General features: G+C 41.7%; 1 protein-coding gene across 2 annotated transcripts in view; it reads left to right on the plus strand.

The window, feature by feature from the left end:
• The first annotated feature begins 714 nt into the window (after positions 1-714).
• R3HCC1L (R3H domain and coiled-coil containing 1 like) overlaps positions 715-12,050 on the plus strand; it is a 125,282-nt gene continuing 113,946 nt past the window's right edge. The window contains exons 1-3 of one of the 2 annotated variants that reach the window (XM_074382720.1): positions 715-989; positions 1,154-1,301; positions 1,522-1,829. The gene's annotated coding sequence lies outside the window, so the exon portion shown is untranslated. The remainder of the gene's footprint in view (positions 990-1,153; positions 1,302-1,521; positions 1,830-12,050) is intronic. The other variant, XM_074382722.1, reaches the window with a different exon arrangement.

Consider the following 12,050-nt stretch of genomic DNA (forward strand, 5'->3'; position numbering starts at 1 on the left):
GTACGCCAATCAAGGGCAGATTCGGTCTTTTCACATAATCCCATAGTTCTTGGAGGTTTTGTTCACTTCTTTTTGCTCTTTTTTCTCTAATTTTTCCTTCTCATTTTATTTCATTGATTTGATCTTCTATCTCTGATATCCTTTCTTCTGCTTGATCGATTCGGCTGTTTAAATTTGTGTATGCCTCATGAAGTTCTCGTGCTGGGCTTTTCAGCTCCATCAAGTCATTTATGGTCTTCTCTAAGCTGGTTATTCTAGTTAGCATTTGCCTAAGTTTTTTCAAGGCTCTTAGTTTCTGTGCATTGGGTTAGTACATGGTCTTTTAACTCAGAGAAGTTTGTTATTATCCAGCTTCTGAAGCCTGCTTCTGTCAATTTGACAGATTCATTCTCTCTTCTTTCGTTCCCTTGATGGTGAGGAGTTGTAATGCCTGGGATGAGAAGAAGTGTTCTGTTCTTTGATGGTTGCATCCTTTTTGTGCTGTTTTTTTTCCCTTCCTCGTGGATTTATCTCCCTTTAATCCTTGAAGTTGGTCTTTCAGGAGTCCTCTCTGAGTGGACTTTTTTTTTTTTTACTGAGGTTGGAGCTGTATCTTTTTTGCCCTGTAGAGGGCGCCGCTGGGCTCTCTAGGAGTCAGGCAGGTTGCCGGGTGGGTGGTCCTTCCCCGGAGTCTGTTTGCAGGTGAGATTGGCCCCAATGGCGTCTCTGCCAGAGCTCAGTGTTTCTGGTTGGGTTCAAGCTGGTGTATTTGCTGCCAAGCTCTCTAGCGAGGGCTTCAGTTTCAGTTCTGTGGAGGCGTGGCCTGCCAGGCCTTAGGGTCTGTTTCCGTGCTTTCAACTCTGCCTTCCTCTGTGGGAAAGTCGGTCCCGCCGGCATTAGTGCAAACTCCGGCCCAGGTCCCTGCGACAACTCACCGAGCTGCCGAGGCTACTGGCGGGCCCCACCGTCTAGCAGGGCTCTTGTGGACGGAGGGTTGCCGGAGGGATGAGGTAAGCACAGGATCCTAAACAGAGCACCGACGGTGTTAAATACCCCGGCCCTCTGAGCTAGCTGCACGTTTCCGGTGGGGACTTACCCCTTCATCTTGATTTGCCCCCCTGGGCGGCTCTGCCTTGCGGCTCCTTCCCTGGGCCTAATTCCAGTGCCCTATCAGTCCCACAGAAAAGAACCGGGCACCTCGTTTGGAAGGTGAAGTCCTCTAGCCCTCTGAGCCTCCTTCGCTGGGAGCTGCATTCTGATCCTGGCTTCTCTGGGCCATCTTGGCGGCCCCCGTTGGAACACTTTTTTAAAGACTGGGGAAGGTGAGTAGAAAGCCAGACGTGAAATAGTTTGATCTCTCTGTCTGTCACACATACACATTTCCACACTTTGGAAAACAATGAGTTTAGCCTTTGCTTAATGTTCTCCAAACATCATGATTGAGTCCCTTCGGTTGCTTTCAGCTTTTTCTGGAGCACTGGCTCATCCTCTGGCTTCAGCTTTTTGGACGATTTTTTTTTTTTTTTTTTTTTTTTTTTACAGATTCATGCTCTTCCCTTTCTTTGAGCACTGAGAAAGTCAAAAAGCCAGGAAGAAAGGCAACAATGCAGAAAATGCATAAAGAATAGCCAGCCAGTTTTTTTAAATGTGAAAAACAGAAAAGAGAGAGGCCTGAGGAGCTGGCATGAGCAGAAAGGAAATGTTGTTGGCTGTTATAGATGGCAGAAGCTGCTGTTCTACTGAGATGATGGACTCCCAGAGGCCAGAGCTGCAGGAGATACACAGGGCTCTAGGAACAGCCAGCCTGGGATGCAAGTTTTGACCGCATTTGGAATGTTCAGTTATTACAGGTATTTGTTTTCCTACTAAGCCCTGGGACAAAATCCCTTGTTCCTGGGCTGATACTGAGAATATGAGGGAAATGTTATATAAGGACTCACTAAGTACCAGATATTATTAATATCATCCTTTAACCACCCCATACCTGATCTGATTGTTCCTTACCCTGATCTTCCTCTACCATTCTCCTGATTGAAAACAGAATTGTCATTGCAATTTTAAAAATCTAATTGATAAGCGGGCATGTAGCCAGTAGTCCCAGCTAGCTGGGAAGCTGCAGAGAGCCATGATCGTACCACTGCACTCCAGCCTGGGTAACAGAGCAAGACCCTGAGAAAGAAAGAAGAGAGAGAGAGAGAGAGAGAGAGAGAGAGAGAGAGAGAGAGAGAGAGAGAGAGAGAGAGAGAGAGAGAGAGAGAGAAAATGAAAGAAAGGAAGGAAGGAAAAGAAAAAAGAAAATCTAATTGCTTCAACTTACCCTTCTCTGTCCCTTAGGAGCAAAACTTCATGTAATTTGTATTTCCCCTTTTCCCTTATTAGCTAGTTTGCCAAACCGATGGGAAAATTCATCCCATGGTAATACTCATGATTACCCAATGAGGTAGGTGGTTTTGGTAGGTCTCCGTTTTACAGATGAGGTAACTGAGTTTTAGTGAATCATTGATTTAATTAATTAATTAATTCAACAAATATTTACTAAGCACTTCTATTCCAGGCACGATGCAAAATATTGAAGATAAAAAGGTGAAGTAGACATAGTCTCCTCCTGTAAATAGCTCATATCTAGTGAGAAAGAGAGGCACAAACAGATAACCCTTAGCAGGGCATGTCCAGTGTCTTAGGTTGAGTGCCCCAGAAAGAGTCCCAGATAGAGACCCCAAGAAGTACCAGTAGAGAATGAAAAGCTGAGACAGGCAAGGAAAGGAAATGAGTACAGGGTATGCTAATGAACAGGGTCCTGCTGTGAGCAACTGAGCTCCGTCCCATTGGGGATCTCTCAGACACAGCACAGAAGCTGTTAGTGATGTCCCATCTGAAGGCGAGAATTTAGGATATTTGCCCATTAATCTCTACCTTCTGGCCTGGCCTGACCTCTGGCCAAGTACAGTAGAGAGTGTGGCCATCGGCAGTAGAGAGTCATAAGTGAGCAGAAAATGGCCATCGGCAGTAGAGAGTCATAAGTGAGCAGAAAATGATGATGGCAAGAGAATGTGAGCAGAGCACTGAGGATTTCTGTTACGTGCACTTACATACGCAAGCACAGCCATTACAGAAACCCTGAAGAGAAGTCCGCAGCTCAGACTGGCTAGGTCCAAGAAGTCTTCCTGGAAGAGGTGACAGAGGAACAGTATTCTAAGGGGATGCTTTCCTCCAGAGCCGTTCAGTGAGGGCATGTGCAGAGAGGCCCTGATGTCTGGCCGTGCTAAAGATTTTAGATGGAAAGTTCTGGCTAAGATTAATAAAAATATCTACTTATCACCCTACCCAGGGGGATTGGGAGGTTAAGAACAGGACAAGAACTCAGATGTCTAACAGATCCTCAGAGTGCTGTCCTTTCCGAAATTGAGGCGTGAGAGTGAGCAAGAGAGAAAGAGAGAGCGCAGCGACGAGTGAGTTTGTGTCTGCTTTTTGTAAAGAAACACAAGGACTTTTCTGGGTTTCCCCAAGACCCACTCCAGGCTTCTGTCTATTTATGGATTGGGTGGTTCCTCAGAACATCCTTCCTTCCAGAGCTGCCAACCGCAGCCCTGCCCAGCCCCCAGATGCCCACTGCGCTCACTCCGTCATAAGCACCACCTCCCAATTAGACCAAGGATGTGGCAATCGGGCTGCCCAGAATTGCTCTCCCCACCTTCAGCTTGCCCTGAGCAGAGTTCATATTGCACATTTCCCGACACTCAGAGAGACCCATTAATATTTAGCATGTTACATTTCCAAAGCACTTTGCTAACATGAATTGATCTTTTCGGCACCCCCTTGTGAGGCAGCGCAGAACTGCCAGCCCTACTGGGGACGTAAGGCTTTGAGAAGATAAGCTACTTAGGCTAGGGCCATGGCTGGTGAGCGATGGATCCAGATGAGAACCAAAGGTCGATGACACCAGTTGTCTGAGCCTCCAGGCAGAACTCCAGAGAGGCCACAACACCCTCTCCCTGCTCCGGATGTCTTGGAGCAAATCCAGCTCTCTGAAAGTTTAAATAGAATGGGCTTGTCATCTTTCAGATTGGACTGTTCACAAGGCAGCTACTGCTTATGGAGTGCTTATAATGTCCTAGGAGCTGGGTACTTCACCTAGATTGTATCATTTAATTCTCACAACCCTTGCCCACTTTCTTTGGTGTCACTACTATTATTTTAGGCATCAGAAAACTCAGGTACAGAAAGATTAAGTAACTTGCTCAAAGTTGCACAGCTAGTAAGAAGCAGAGCTAGAATTTAAACCTGGGCTTCAGAGATTTTAACTACTATGAATCAGCCTAAAGGCGGGTAGAGGAACCAAGTGAAGTGGAATTGCTCTTCGTAAGTTCTGCCTACTCCCAGGTAATTCATCATATGCTTTGCAAAATTATTTCTAGAGGTAGAGGAATTTGGTGTAGGGAGAAGCTGTCTCCAAAAGTGTTCTTGAGGAATAAGAGTGTTAACTAAAGTTGTTGATTACTTGATTTTTCTTTTGGCTCCGCATTCCCGGGCCTCCCTGAAAGGACAGAGAGAGGACCAGTCCATCCAATACACAAGCGCAAGGCCCCTGTGCCATGTACTGTGTTTAACAACGACGCTGGCTTTGGTGGGGTACAGACACACATATGTAATTATGATCTGGTGGGGAGCACTATAAGAAGGATGATGAGAGCTCTTTGGGAAGGCGGGTGGAGGGAGGAGGCAGAAGTGACTTGTTAGTCCAGGGAAACTGGTAAAGTTTTTTTTTTTTTTGAGACGGAGTTTCGCTCTTGTTACCCAGGCTGGAGTGCAATGGCGCAATCTCGGCTCACCGCAACCTCCGCCTCCTGGGTTCAGGCAATTCTCCTGCCTCAGCCTCCTAAGTAGCTAGGATTACAGGCACGCGCTACCACGCCCAGCTAGTTTTTTGTATTTTTGGTAGAGACGGAGTTTCACCATGTTGACCAGGATGGTCTCGATCTCTCGACCTCGTGATCCACCCGCCTCAGCCTCCCAAAGTGCTGGGATTACAGGCTTGAGCCACCGCGCCCGGCCAGAAACTGGTAAAGTTTTGTAGAGATGACATCTCTTGGATTCTGATGGAGGTGGAGGAAGGAGAGAAAGGGACAAGACGTGCAAAGGAAGCAAGGTGTGAAATAATGTAGCAGACTTGGAGAGCAGAAAAAATGCTTTCTGGCTGGAGCTGTCCTTCTTGGATGGGGCCCCATAACCCTAGATGAGGGACTGGGTTACACATTTTAGGGTGTTCCTGAGGATGTAACTCTTTGACTTGTCTAGCCAAATTCTCATCTTGGTGTACCCTTGATGGATAGAAAGGATCATTGTAGCCAGGTGAGGTGGTGTGTGCCTGTAGCCCCAGCTACTCAAGAGGCTGAGGCAGGAGGATCACTTGAGGAAGGAGATCCAGACAAGCCTGGGCAATATAGGGAGATCGCCATCTCAAGAAAAAAAAGGATAATCGTGTAACAAATATTTAGCGAGTTTCTACTAGTCTTTTTTCTACGTCTGTGGGTGATTGGTTCCAGGACCTCTGCAGACACCAAAATCCGTGGATGCTCTAGTCCCTTATATAAAATGGTGTGTGCTGGGTGCCACAGCTCACACCTATAATCCTGGCACTTTGAGAGGTTGAGGTAGAAGGATTCCTTGTGGTCAGGAGTTCAAGACCAGCCTGGGCAACAAAGCAAGATCCTCATGTCTACAAAATTATTTTTAAAAAATTCACTGGGCATGGTGGCGTATGTCTGTGGTTTCAGCTACTTAGGTGACTCAGGTGGAAGGATTGCCTGAGCCCAGGAGGTTGAGGCTGCAGTGAGCTATAACTGTCTGTAAACAAAATTAACAAAGATGGTGTAGGATTTGCATATAACACACACATCTCCTTGTATACTTTATTTTTATTTATGTATTTTATTTATTTATTTATTCACTTTTAGATGGAGTCTCACTCTGTCACCCAGGCTGGAATGCAGTGGCGTGATCCCAGCTCACTGCAACCTCTGCCTCCTGGGTTTAAGCAATCCTCCTGCATCAGTCTCCTGAGTAGCTGCAAATACAGGTGTGCACCACCACACCTGTCTAATGTTTGTATTCTGTGGTGGAGACAGCATTTTGTCACGTTGCCCAGGTTGGTCTTCAACTCCTGACCTCAAGTAATCCACCAGCCACGGCCTCCCAGAGTGCTGGGATTACAGGTGTGAGACACAATGTCTGGCCTTATGTATTTATTTTTAATTTCAATAGGGTTGGGGGAACAGGTGGTATTTAGTTATATGAATAAGTTATTTAGTGGTGATTTCTGAGATTTTGGTGCACCCATGATCCAAGCAGTGTACACTGCACCCAATGTGTGGTCTTTTATCTCTTGCCACACCCCACCCTTTCCCCCCCGAGTCTCCAAAGTCCAGTGTATCATCCTTTGCATTCTCATAGCTTAGTTCCCACATATGAGTGAAAACAATATTTGGTTTTCCATTCCTGAGTTACTTCACTTAGAATAATGGTCTCCAATTCCATCCAGGTTGCTGCAGATGCCATTACTTCATTCTGTTTTATGGCTGAGTAGTATTCCATGGTGTAGATATGCCACAATTTCTTTCTTTCTTTCTTTCCTTCTTTGTTTTGTTTTGTTTTGCTTTTTTGGCGTCCCTGGGTGGGCACGAACACAATTTCTTCATCTACTTGTGGATTGATGGGCATTTCGGCTGGTTCCATATTTTTGCAATTGTGAATTGAGCTGCTATGAGCATGCACATACAAGTATCTTTTTTGTATGACTTCGTTTCCTCTGTGTAGATACCTACTAGTGGGATTGCTGGATCAAACAGCAGATCTACACACTGTTTTCCATAGTGGTTGTACTAGTTTACATTCCCACCAATAATGTAAAAGTGTTCCCTTTTCACTGCATGTATGCCAACATCTAATTTTTTATTATAACCATTATTGCAGGAGTGAGGTGGTATCAAAATGTTGTTTCGATTTGTACTTCCCTGATAATTAGTGATGTCGAGCATTTTTCCATATGCTTCTTGGCCATTTGTATAACTTCTTTTGAGAACTGTCTATTCATGTCCTTAGCCCACTTTTGGATGGGACTGTGTTTTTTCTTGCTGATTTGAGTTATTTATGGATTCTGGATATTAGTCCTTGTTTGGATGTAGAGATTGTAAAGATTTTTCTCTCACTCTGTGGGTTGTCTGTTAACTCCGCTGTTTATTTCACTTTCTGTGCAGAAGCTTTTCAGTTTAATTAAGTTCCATCTATTTATCTTCGTTTTTGTTGCATTGGCTTTTGGGTTCTTGGACATGAAGTTTTGCCTAAGCCAGTGTATAGAGGGGTTTTTCCAATGTTATCTTCCAGAATTTTTATGGTTTCAGATCTTAGATTTAACTATTTGATCCATCATGAGTTGATTTTTGTATAAAGTGAAAGATTAGGATCTAGTCTCATTCTTCTACATGTGGCTTGCTAATTATCCCAGCACCATTTGTTGAATAAGGTGTCCTTTCCCCACTTTGTTGTGTAAGGATTAGCCAACAAAGGCTCAGTTGGCTGTAAGTATTTGGCTTTATTTCTGGGTTCTCTATTCTGTTCTATTGGTCTATGTGCCTATTTTCATACCAGTACCATGCTGTTTTGGTGACCATGGTCTTACAGTATAGTTTAAAGTTTGGGAATGTGATGCATCCAGATTTGTTCTTTTTGCTTAATCTTGCTTTGGCTACATGGGCTCCTTTTTTGGTTCTATATGAATTTTAGGATTGTTTTTTCTAGTTCCATGAAGAATGATGGTGATATTTGGATGCAAATTGCATTGAACTTGTAGATTGCTTTTAACAGTATGGTGATTTTTCACAATATTGATTCTACCCATCCATGAGCATGGGATGTGTTTCCATTTCTTTGTGTTATCTACGATTTCTTTCAGCAGTGTTTGTAGCTTTCCTTGCAGAGGCCTTTCACGTCCTTGGTTAGGTATATTCCTTTTTTTTTTTTTTTGGCAGCTATTGTGAAAGGAGTTGAGTTATTGATTTGATTCTCAGCTTGGTTGCTGTTGCTATATAGCAGAACTACCGATCTGTGTACATTTATTTTGTATCCTGAAACTTTGCTGAATTCATTTACTAGTTCTAGGAGTTTTCTGGATGAGTCTTTAGGGTTTTCTAGGTATATGATCATATCATTGGTGATATGGTTTGGCTGTGTCCCCACCCAAATCACACCTTGAATTGTAATAATTCCCATGTGTCAAGGGCAGGGTCAGGTGGAGATAATTGAATCATGGGGGTGATTTCCCCCACAGTGTTCTGGTAGTAGTGAATAGGTCTCACAAGATCTGATGGTTTTATAAATGGGAGTTCCCCTAAACAAGCTCTCTCTTGCCTGCTGCCATGTACAACTTGACTTTGCTCCTCGTTTGCCTTTCATCATGATCATAAGGCCTCCCCAGTCACGTGGAACTGTGAGTCAGTTAAATCTCGTTCCTTTATAAATTACTCAGTCTCAGGTATATCTTTATTAGCAGCATGAGAACAGACTAATACAATCAGCAAACAGTGACAGTTTGACTTCCTGTTTACTGGTTTAGATGCCCTTTATTTCTTTCTCTTTTCTGATTTATCTAGCTAAGACTTCCAGTACTATGTTGAACAAAAGCAGTGAAAGTGGGCATCCTTGTCTTGTTTTAGTTCTCAGGGAAAATGCTTTCAGCATTTTCCTGTTTGGTATATTGTTGGCTGTGGGTTTGTCATAGACGGCTTTTGTTACGTTAAAGTATGTAGCTTCTATGCCAATTTGCTGAGAGTTTTAATCATAAAATAATGTTGGATTTTGTCAAATGCTTTTTCTGCATCTATTGAGATGATCATGTGATTTTTGTTTTTAATTTTATGTGGTATACCACATTTATTGATTTACATATGTTAAACAATCCTTGCATCCCTGGTATGAAATCCACTTGATCATGGTGGATTATCTTTTTGATATGCTGTTGGATTTGGTTCTCTAGTATTTTATTGAAGATTTTCACATCTATGTTCATCAAGGATAGGCTCTGTAGTTTTCTTCTTTTGTTGTATCTTTCCCTGGTTTTGTTATCAGGATGATACTGGCTTCATAGAATTATTTAGAGAGAATTCCCTTTTTCTCTATCTTGTGAAATGGTGTTAATAGGATTGGTACCAATTCTTATTTGAATGTCTGGTAGAATTCAGCTGTGAATCCATCTGGTCCTGTACTTATTTTTTTTTGGCAATTTAAAAATTACCATTTCAATCTTGCTGCTTGTTATTGGTCTGTTCAGAGATTCTATATCTTCCTGGTTTAATATAAGAGGGTTGTATATTTGCAGGAGTTTATCCATCTCCTCTAGGTTTTCTAGTTTATGCACATATTGTTTATAGTAGCCTTAAATAATCTTTTGTGTGTTTGTGGTATCAGTTGTAATGTCTGCATTTCATTTCTAATTGAGCTTATTTTGGATCTTCTCTCTTCTTTTCTTGGTTAATCTTGCTAATGGTCTATCAATTTTATTTATCTTTTTAAAGAACTAGCTTTTTGTTTCATTTATCTTTTGAGTTTTTGTTTGTTTCTTTCAATTTTATTTGGTTCTGCTCTTGTCTTCATTATTTCTTTTCTTCTGCTGGGTTTGGGTTTGAATTGTTCTTGTTTCTCCAGTTCCATGAGGTGTGACCTTAGATTGTTTATTTGCACTCTTTCAGACTTTTTGATGTAGGCAATTAATACTATGAATTCTCCTCTTAGCACTGCATTTGCTGTATCCCAGAGGTTTTGATAGGTTGTGTCACTACTATTATTCATTCAAAAAATGTTTAAATTTTCATCTTAATTTCATTGTTGACCCATTGATCATTCAGGAGCAGGTTGCTTAATTTCCATGTATTTTCATGGCTTTGAGGCTTCTTTTTGGAGTCGGTTTCCAATTTTCTTCCACTGTGGCCTGAAAAAGTACTTGATATAATTTTGATTTTTTTAAGTTTACTGAGACTGGTTTTGTGGCCTATCATATGGTTTATCTTGGAGAATGTTCCATGTACTGATGAATAGAATGTATATTCTGCAGTTGTTGGGTAGAATGTTCTGGAAATATCTGTTAAGTCCATTTGTTTTAGGGTATAGTTTACGTTCATTGTTTCTTTGTTGACTTTCTGTCTTGTTGACCTGTCTAGTGCTGTCAGTGGAGTATTAAAGTCTCCCACTATTACTGTGTTGCCATATACCTCATTTCTTAGGTCTAGCAGTAATTGTTGTATAAATCTGGGAGCTCTAGTATTGAGTACATATATATTTAGAATTGTGACCTTTTCCTATTGGACTAGTTCTTTTATCACTATGTATTGTTCCTCTTTGTCCTTTTTAATTGCTGTTGCTTTAAAGTTTGTTTTGTCTGATATAAGAATAGCTATTCCTGCTGGCTTTTGGTGTCCATTTGCATGGAGTATCTTTTTCTACCTCTTTACCTTAAGTTTATGTGAGTCCTTATGTGTTAGGTGAGTCTCCTGAAGACAGCAGAGACATGGTTGGTGAATTCTTATCCATTCTGCTATTCTGTATCTTTTAAGTGGATCAGTTAGGCCATTTACATTCAACATTCATATTGCCTGAATACATTGTGGGTTTTTTTAATTGTGTTATTGTTATATAGATCCTGTGAGATTTATGCTTTAAGAAGGTTCTATTTTGGTGTATTTTGAACATTTGTTTCAAGAGTTAGAGCGCCTTTTAGCAGCTCCTGTAGTGCTGGCTTGGTAATGGCAAATTCTCGCAGCCTTTGTTTGTCTGAAAAAAGACTATCTTTCCTTCATTTATGAAGCTTAGTTTCAGTCAATTCTTGCCTGATAATTTTTTCCTTTAAGTAGGCTGAAAATAGGAACCCAATCCCTTCTAGCTTGTAGAGTTTTTGCTGGGAAATTTTTTGTAATCTAAAAGGTTTTACTTTATAGGCTACTTGATGCTCTTGCCTCACAGCTCTTAAGCTTCTTTCCTTCATCGTGACTTTAGATAACCTGATGGCCATGTGCCTAGGCAATGATCGTTTTGCAGTGAATTCCCCAGGTGCTCTTTGAGCTTCATGTATTTGGATGTATAGATCTCTAGCAAATCTGGGAAATTTTTCCTCAATTATTTCCTCAAATATGTTTTCCAAACATTTAGATTTATTTTCTTCCTTGGGAACACCAATTATTCTTAGGTTTGGATATTTGACATAGTCCCAAATTTCTTGGAGGTTTCATTCATTTTTTAAGATTCTTTTTTATTTGTCTTTGATGGATTGGATTAATTCAAAAGTCTTATCTTAGAGCTCTGAAGTTCTTTCTCCTGCTTGTTTTATTCTATCACTGAGACTTTCCAGGGCACTTTGCATTTGTCTAAGTGTGTCCTTGATTTCCAGAAGTTGTGATTGTTTTTTATTTAAGCTATCTATTTCACTTAAGAATTTACTTTCATATCCCATATTATGTTTTTGATTTTTTTAAGTTGGACTTCACCTTTCTCTGGTGTCTCCTTCATTAGCTTAATAATCATCCTTCTGAATTCTTTTTCTGGCAATTCAGAGATTTCTTCTTGGTTTGAAGCCATTGCTGGTGAGCTGGTATGATCTTTGGGAGGTGAGGGGAGTAAGAACCTTGTTTTGTCATATTACCTGAATTGTTTCTCTGGTTTCTTCTCATTTGGGTAGACTTTGTCAGAGGGAAGATCTGGGGTTCAAGGGCTACTGTACAGATTCTTTTGTCCCACAGGGTGTTCCCTTGATGTGGTGCTCTCCCTCTTCCCCTAGGAATGGGGCTTCCTGAGAGCCAAACTGTAGTGATTATTTTTGCTTTTCTGGGTCTAACTTTCCAGTAAAGCTACCCGGCTCTGAGCTGGTACTGGGGAGTATCTGCAAAGAGCCTTGTGATATAATTCATCTTCAGGTCTTGCAGCCAGAACCTGCTCCAGTGGAGTTAGCAAGGGAGTGAAGTGGACTCTGTGAGGATCCTTGATTGTATTTTTGTTTAGTGTGCTGGGTTTGCGTTGGTTGGCCTCCAGCT

The sequence above is a fragment of the Saimiri boliviensis genome, chromosome 12, assembly GCF_048565385.1.
Source record: "Saimiri boliviensis isolate mSaiBol1 chromosome 12, mSaiBol1.pri, whole genome shotgun sequence".
Lineage (NCBI taxonomy): Eukaryota > Metazoa > Chordata > Mammalia > Primates > Cebidae > Saimiri > Saimiri boliviensis.